The sequence below is a fragment of the Triticum aestivum genome, chromosome 7B, assembly GCF_018294505.1.
Source record: "Triticum aestivum cultivar Chinese Spring chromosome 7B, IWGSC CS RefSeq v2.1, whole genome shotgun sequence".
Lineage (NCBI taxonomy): Eukaryota > Viridiplantae > Streptophyta > Magnoliopsida > Poales > Poaceae > Triticum > Triticum aestivum.
Genome location: NC_057813.1, coordinates 253306265 through 253313728, shown reverse-complemented (window position 1 = coordinate 253313728; position 7464 = coordinate 253306265).

Sequence of the window (7464 nt, the reverse complement as noted above, 5' to 3'; positions counted from 1 at the left end):
ATACAGTGGCAAAGTATAAAAACAGAAACAGAAAAACAATAAAAGAACAGAAACTACCTGGCGCTTACCTGGCAGCCCAGCCGGCCCAGCTCCTATGCGGCCCAGCTCATCTGGGCCTCCCCTGTCGTCTTCCTCCCTGCCAGGAGGACGGGCACGCGCCCGGCGCGCGCGGCCACGCGCCCCGGCCACCTCCTCCCTGCCTGGCTGCCTCCTCCTCCCCCTGGACGTCTCCCGCAACGCCACGGAGATGCCGAACCCCCTCGACCTCTCTATCACTCTCCCCGTGGCCCTCCTCTCCTCTGCTTCCTCTCTCTCACTCGCCCGAACGCAGCCGTCGCCGCCGCTCGCTGCTGCCGTGACCACAGCCACTGCCTCGCCATGCCGTTGCGCCTAGAGGCTCCGCCTCAACCCCCTCGTCCTCTCCACCAAGCCACGAGGTCCCGGACGCGCTGCAACGCCGCCACCGTCGCCTTCTCCACCACCGGCCGCCGAGGATCTTCACCGTCGATTCGCCCCCGACAAGACATCCTCGAGCCCACTAACCCTCCCAACGGACTCGCGGTGAGCCCCGTCGTGTTTCCCCTCTCTCCATTCGCTCGCCCCCATGCTGTACCCGCCGTCTCACCGCAACCGGAGCTCGCTGCCACCGGCCATGTTGCCGTCGCGGCCATGGCTTGTTTCGGTCGCGTCCGAGCACAGTTTTGAGCTCGTGGGGCTCACAGGAAGCCCATGCGCAGCTCAGCTTGTCCAAAACCCCACCAAGGCCTCGCGCCCGTTACCACCCGAGCTCCGGCGCCGCCGCGAGCTCCGTTCCGGCAAGCCCCGGCGTTCCCGTAGCCTCCCACCTACCCCATCAGATGCGGGAGAGCCCGGGCTACGCCCCGGTGCCCTCAGCCGCCGCCTCCATCGCCTTTAGCGCAAGACCGGCGCGTTGCCGCCGCCATTTTGGTCGCCGGCGTCCAACTCCGGTGGCTGGTGACGTGGCGATGTCATTAAACGCTAATGACGCACTAACCAACCCCCTAGGCCACTGACTAATGGGCCCCACGCCCTAATTAACACAAATTACATCTTCTGTTTAATTTAACTAACCCCGGTGGGCCCACGCGTCAGTGTTGACTACGCTGACGTGGCCGTTGACTTGGTCCCACTTGTCAGTGAGCTAAGCAGCCCTGTGACACTGACGTGTGGCCCCCACACGTCAGGTTTGACCTGGACCCGCCCTGTTGACCTGATGACGTTAGGGTGATATCATGCTGACGCAGTAAATGTTTTCTGGAGTTTTAAATAAATCAGAAATGATTTATTTATTTCAGAAAATATCCAAAACTTCAAAAAATCATAGAAATTCAACCGTAACTCCAAATTAAATAAATTATATATGAAAAATTATCAGAAAAATTCAAGAAATCCATCTGTACCATTTTCATGCATGTTTGAACAATGTTTGTCCTCTGTTTTGGACAAAACAAATAAAGGGCATTTAAATAATCATATATGGAGTTGGAATTTGAATCTTGGGTTCAAACCAACTTCATTTAATATGGTTTAGTTGCATCAGCACAAATCACATCATATTGCCATGTCACATTCATGCATCATACTTTCGCATTGCATTGATTGTGTTCTTCCTTGTTTGCCGGTAATTGTCCCCTCTCGATAGACGTGTACCGGCGATGTGATCGATGACACCGATGAAGAGCTATATTATCTTCAGAAGTGCCAGGCAAGCAAAACCCCCTTGTTCATTCCGATACAATCCCACTCTCTCGCTCCTTATCTCTTTTACTGCATTAGGACAACACCGATTCAACTGTTACATGCTGCGGTAGTTGAACCCCTTTATCCTCTGCATGACCTGTCATTGCACAGTAAATAGATGAAACCCACTAGCATGAGTAGGAGTTGTTTGAGCCCTGATGTGCCTACTCATTCATGCTTGTTTGTCATGCCTGCTACTGCTTAGAGTTGAGTCAGGTCTGATTCATCGGGGATGAATCAGAGGTGTGTGAACATGTCCTACTGTGTGTGAGCTAAGTGGTGAACATGATTTGGTAAAGGTAGCGGTGAGAGGCCATGTAGGAGTACATGGTGGGTTGTCTCATTGAAGCCGTCCTTAGGAACTGAGCTCTGTGTTTGTGATCCATGATTCAGCTACTACCATACATTGGGCCCTGAAATATGACCCCGCTTGACTTCTTATTCACCCAAGTCCTCTGTCCAGGAGTTGCAAGTAGTTTCTGGTGTTTGTAGTATGCTGGAGGCCGTGCACAGCGCTGACCGGAGGGGTGGGCTGTGATGCGGTAGGCACGTGGCCGGGTATACCGGGCGCCCGTTTGGTGTCACGGAACCCTGTTCACATCGTTTGGGGCTGTGAGCGAAACTCCGGCCGGATCTCCTCATGGATGGAACCCGAATAGGCGATAAACCTGGACTAGAGACTTGAGTGATTAGGTAGGTCGTGGTCTACACCCACGTTGGCTCTCGCTTGAAGTCTGCCGAGCACATGTCATGTGCAGACGCTAAGTGGTGGAAACATGTATGAAGAAGTACACCCCTGCAGGGTTAACATCATCTATTCGAATAGCCGTGTCCGCGGTAAAGGACTTCTGGGTTGCTTATATCAGTTCATAGACAAGTGAAAGTGGATACTCTAAAATACGCAAGATAAGTGTGAGTGCTATGGATGGCGTTCTCGTAGGGAGACGGGAGCGGATCCATAGTGGTGTATTGATATGGTGAACATGTGGACTCGTGTGCGCCACCTCAAAAGAGTTACCTGCAGTCGTAGTCTAGGATAGCCACCGAGTCAAAGCTGGCTTGCTGCCGTTAAACCCCACCGTCCCCTTTGTTGATAATGATGCATATGTAGTTAGTTCTGATGTAAGTCTTGCTGGGTACATTTGTACTCACGTTGCTTAATTTATGTTTTTGCAGAGAGACTTCAGTCTCACTAGTAGTTCCACGTGGACTTCGACGTTTAGCTTGTTACCTCAGCTACGATCTTGTGCCCTCGGCAGGATCTGGTAGATAGTCAGGCTTCTCAGCCTTTTTCATTTATAGTTGTCTGTACTCAGACATGTTAAGCTTCCGCATGTGCTTTGACTTGTATGCTCTGATTGTTGGGTCATGAGACCCATGTTTGTAATATCCCGCTCCTCGGAGCCTAATGAATAAATACTTGAGTCGTAGAGTCATGTTGTGATGCCATGTTGTATTTGCACATATCGAGCATATTGTGTGTATGTTATTGAAATGCTTGGTATGTGTGGGATCTGGCTATCTAGTTGTTTATCCTTAGTAGCCTCTCTTACCGGGAAATGTCTCCTAGTGTTTCCACTGAGCCATGGTAGCTTGCTACTGCTCCGGAACACTTAGGCTGGCCGGCATGTGTCCTTCTTCGTTCCTGTGTCTGTCCCTTCGGGGAAATGTCACGCGATGAATACCGGAGTCCTGTTAGCCCGCTACAGCTCGGTTCACCGGAGTCCTGCTAGCCCAGTGCTACAGCCTGGATTCACTCGCTGATGACCGACACGTTCGATGCTGGGTCATGGATGCCTGTCCCTGTAAGTTAGTGCCACTTTGGGTTCACGACTAGCCATGTCAGCCCGGGTTCTTTGTCATATGGATGCTAGCGACACTATCATATACGTGAGCCAAAAGGCGCAAACGGTCCCGGGCCAGGTAAGGTGGCACCCGTGGGAATACCGTGCGTGAGGCCGCAAAGTGATATGATGTGTTACATGCTAGATCGGTGTGACTTAGGATCGGGGTCCTGACAGTAGCTATGGACCCATTGTGCCCCAGGTGTAGTGACACCAGGGGAAGGTGGATGAAGAACAATCACTTCTTCATTCTGCTTGGATAGGACTTTGGGAATAAGACAATATGTTTGCTTGCATGAATTGATGATTTCATAAACCCATAAAGCACACGCATATATGTTTCTCATTGCTTGTATCTGCGTTGGTAATTCCCCGAAAAGGAGAGGATGATGCAGCACAACAACGGTAAGTATTTCCCTCAGTTATGGAACCAAGGTTATCAATCTAGTAGGAGAACCATGCAACATTATGTAAACAACACATGCACACAAACCACAAAAACTTGCAACCGACGTGTAAGAGGGGTTGTCAATCCCTCCTCGGTATTGAGATAGATTAAATTGTATGAGATTGGATAAATAGATCTAGCAAAAACACAAATAAAATAAATAAAGGAAAAGTGCAGCAAGGTATTTTGGATTTTTGAAATAATAGATCTAAAAACAATATGATAGGAAATAGATCCAGGGGGCGTAGATTTCACTAGAGGCTTCTCTCAAGAAAATAGCATACGGTGGGTAAACAAATTACTGTTGGGCAATTGATAGAAGAGAAAATAATTATGACGATATCCAAGGCAATGATCATGTATATAGGCATCACGTCCAATATTAGTAGACTGACTCCTGCCTGCATCTACTACTATTATTCCAAACATCGACCGCTATCTAGCATGCATCTAGAGTATTAAAGTTCATGGAAAAAATGGAGTAATGCAACAAGAATGATGGCATGATTTAGACAAGATCTATTCATGTAGGAATAGACCCCATCTTTTTATCCTTAATGGCAACGATACATGCGTCTCATGTCTCCTTCTATCACTGAGATTGAGCATGGCATTGAACCCATCACAAAGCACCTCTTCCCATGGAAAGAAAAATCAATCTAGTTGGCTAGGCCAAACCAAACCAAAGTTTCGAAGAAGAAATGCAAGGCTATAAAAATATTATGACCCACAAGTATAGGGGGTCAATCATAGTCCTTTCAATAAGTAAGAGTGTTGAACCCAATGAAGAGAAGAAGGAAATAACAAGTGGTTTTCAGCAAGGTATTCTCTTCAAGCACTGAAATTATAAGTGACGAGTAGTTTGATAGCAAGATAATTTGTAAAGAGCCAGTAACGGTAACGGTAAGTAATATGCAACAAGGTAGTCCAATCCTCTTCTGGCAAAGGACAGGTCAAAACAGTCTCTTATAATAAGCAAGTGTTCTTGATGGTACACGGGAATTTCATCTAGTCACATTCATCATGTTGGTTTGATTCGTGTTCGCTACTTCGATAATTTGATATGTGGGTGGACCGGTGCTTAGGTATTGTTCTTACTTGAAAAAACCTCCTACTTATGATTAACCCCCTCGCAAGCATCCACAACTATGAGAAAAGTATTAAGATAAAATCTAACCATATCATTAAAATGGATCCAAATCAGCCCCTTATGAAGTAGCGCATAAACTAGGGTTTAAGCTTCTGTCACTCTAGAAACCCATCATCTAATAACTACTCCACAATGCATTCCCTAAGGTAATAACGTGACGTGTCATGTAGTCGACGTTGACATGACACCACTAAGAGAAGCACAACATACATATCATCCAAATATAGAACACATATCAAGTTCACATGATTACTTGCAATAAGATTTCTCCCATGACCTCAAGAACAAAAGTAACTACTCACAAATGATAATCATGCTCAAGATCAGAGGGGTATTAAATAGCATAATGGATCTGAACATATAATCTTCCACCAAATAAACCATATAGTAATCAACTAAAAGATGTAATCAACACTACTAGTCACCCACAAGTACCAATCTAAGGTTCCGGTACAAAGATTGAACACAAGAGATGAACTAGGGTTTGAGATGAGATGGTGTTGTCAAAGAGGTTGATGGAGATTGCCCTCCCCAAGATGGGAGAGTTGTTGGTGATGATGACGACGATGATTTCCCCCTCCGGGAGGGTAGTTCCCCCAACGGAATCACTCCGCAGGAGGGCAAAAGTGCTTGTGCCCAAGTTCTGCCTCAAGAAGGCAGTGCTTCAACCTGAAAGGCCCATCCTTATTTTTTTTCTAGGTCAAAATGACTTATATACCAGAAGATGGGCACCGGAGGTGGGCCGAGGAGGGCACAACCCACCAGGGTGCGCCTGGGGGCCATCGTGTGCCTAGGTGGGTTGTGCCCACCTGGTGGGCCCCCTCTAGAAATTATTTACTCCAATAATTCTTAAATATTCCATGAAAAATCTCTGTGAAGTTTCAGCTCATTTAGAGATGTGCAGAATAGGTAACTCTGACGTAGCTTTTTTAGGTCCAGAATTCTAGCTGCCCGCATTCTCCCTCTTTGTGTAAACCTTGCATATTATGAGAGAAAAGGCATTAGAATTACTCCGTAAAGCATTATTATGCATAAAAACATTATAAATAATAGTAGGAAAACATGATGCAAAATGGACATATCAACTCCGCCAAGCTTAGACCTCGCTTGTCCTAAAGCAAAAATCAAAATCGAAAAACATGTCCACATGCTTAGAGAGAGAGAGAGAGGTGTCGATAGAAATAAAATATAGACATAGAAGCATCATGTATATTATTGTAATAGCAACAAACTTTATTACAGAAATTTTATCACATAACTTTTATAATAAACTTCTCATGAACAAGTAACAATTCATCACAACATCGAAGTGTAAAGCATAATCTCTATTGATAACCAACAAACTATGTTCTCGGTCAACTTTGCAACTACAATTCATCATCTTTTCAGGAAGGGTCACGTATCGGAGCCTTTTGGCAAGTCCACATACTCAACCATCATATAATCTTCTATGATTGCTAACTTTCACCGCATACACATGAGAAAAAAGGTTCAACCAGATACATAGGAAGATAGGGGCTTATAATTTTGCCTCCCAACTTATTCACCTCAAGGGTGATGTCAACAATAATAACTCATGCCCACCCATATTCAACTGGATATATGTGCCTAGATCTTTCCGCACCACATGATGCTTGCAAAAGAGAAAATAAAAAGGAAAAGGGAAGAATACTTGGACTCTTGCATAAAAGTAAATACATAAAATTAAAATATAGGCCCTTCGTAGAGGGAAGCAGAGGTTGCAATGAGCTTTTTGGTTGTACGCTCAATCTCTTAATGCAAAAGAACGTCACGTTATATTGCCCCTTGTGATAGCAACCTTTATTATGCAGTCTGTCGCCTTTATTATTTTGCCATCACATGTTCATACAACACTCAATTTTCTCTTACACTAAATGATCTAACAACTTTAGAAGCGATTTTTATTACCTTTTTGCACCGATGACAACTTACTTGAAGGATCTTACTCAATCCATGGGTAGGTATGGTGGATTCTCAAAACAAGATTTGGGTTTAAGGGTTTTTGGATGCACAAGTAGTATATCTACTTAGTGAGGAATTTTTGGCTAGCAAAGATAGGGAGCAAGCACCACATGTTAAAGGATCTATGACAATATGACCTCTATGTGAATATGAAAAAACATAAATTGTTACATTGTCTTCCTTGTCCAATGTCAACAATTTTGGCACATAATATTTTGATGGGGGCTCACAATCATAAAAGATGTCCAAGATAGTACATTTACATGTGAATCTTCTCT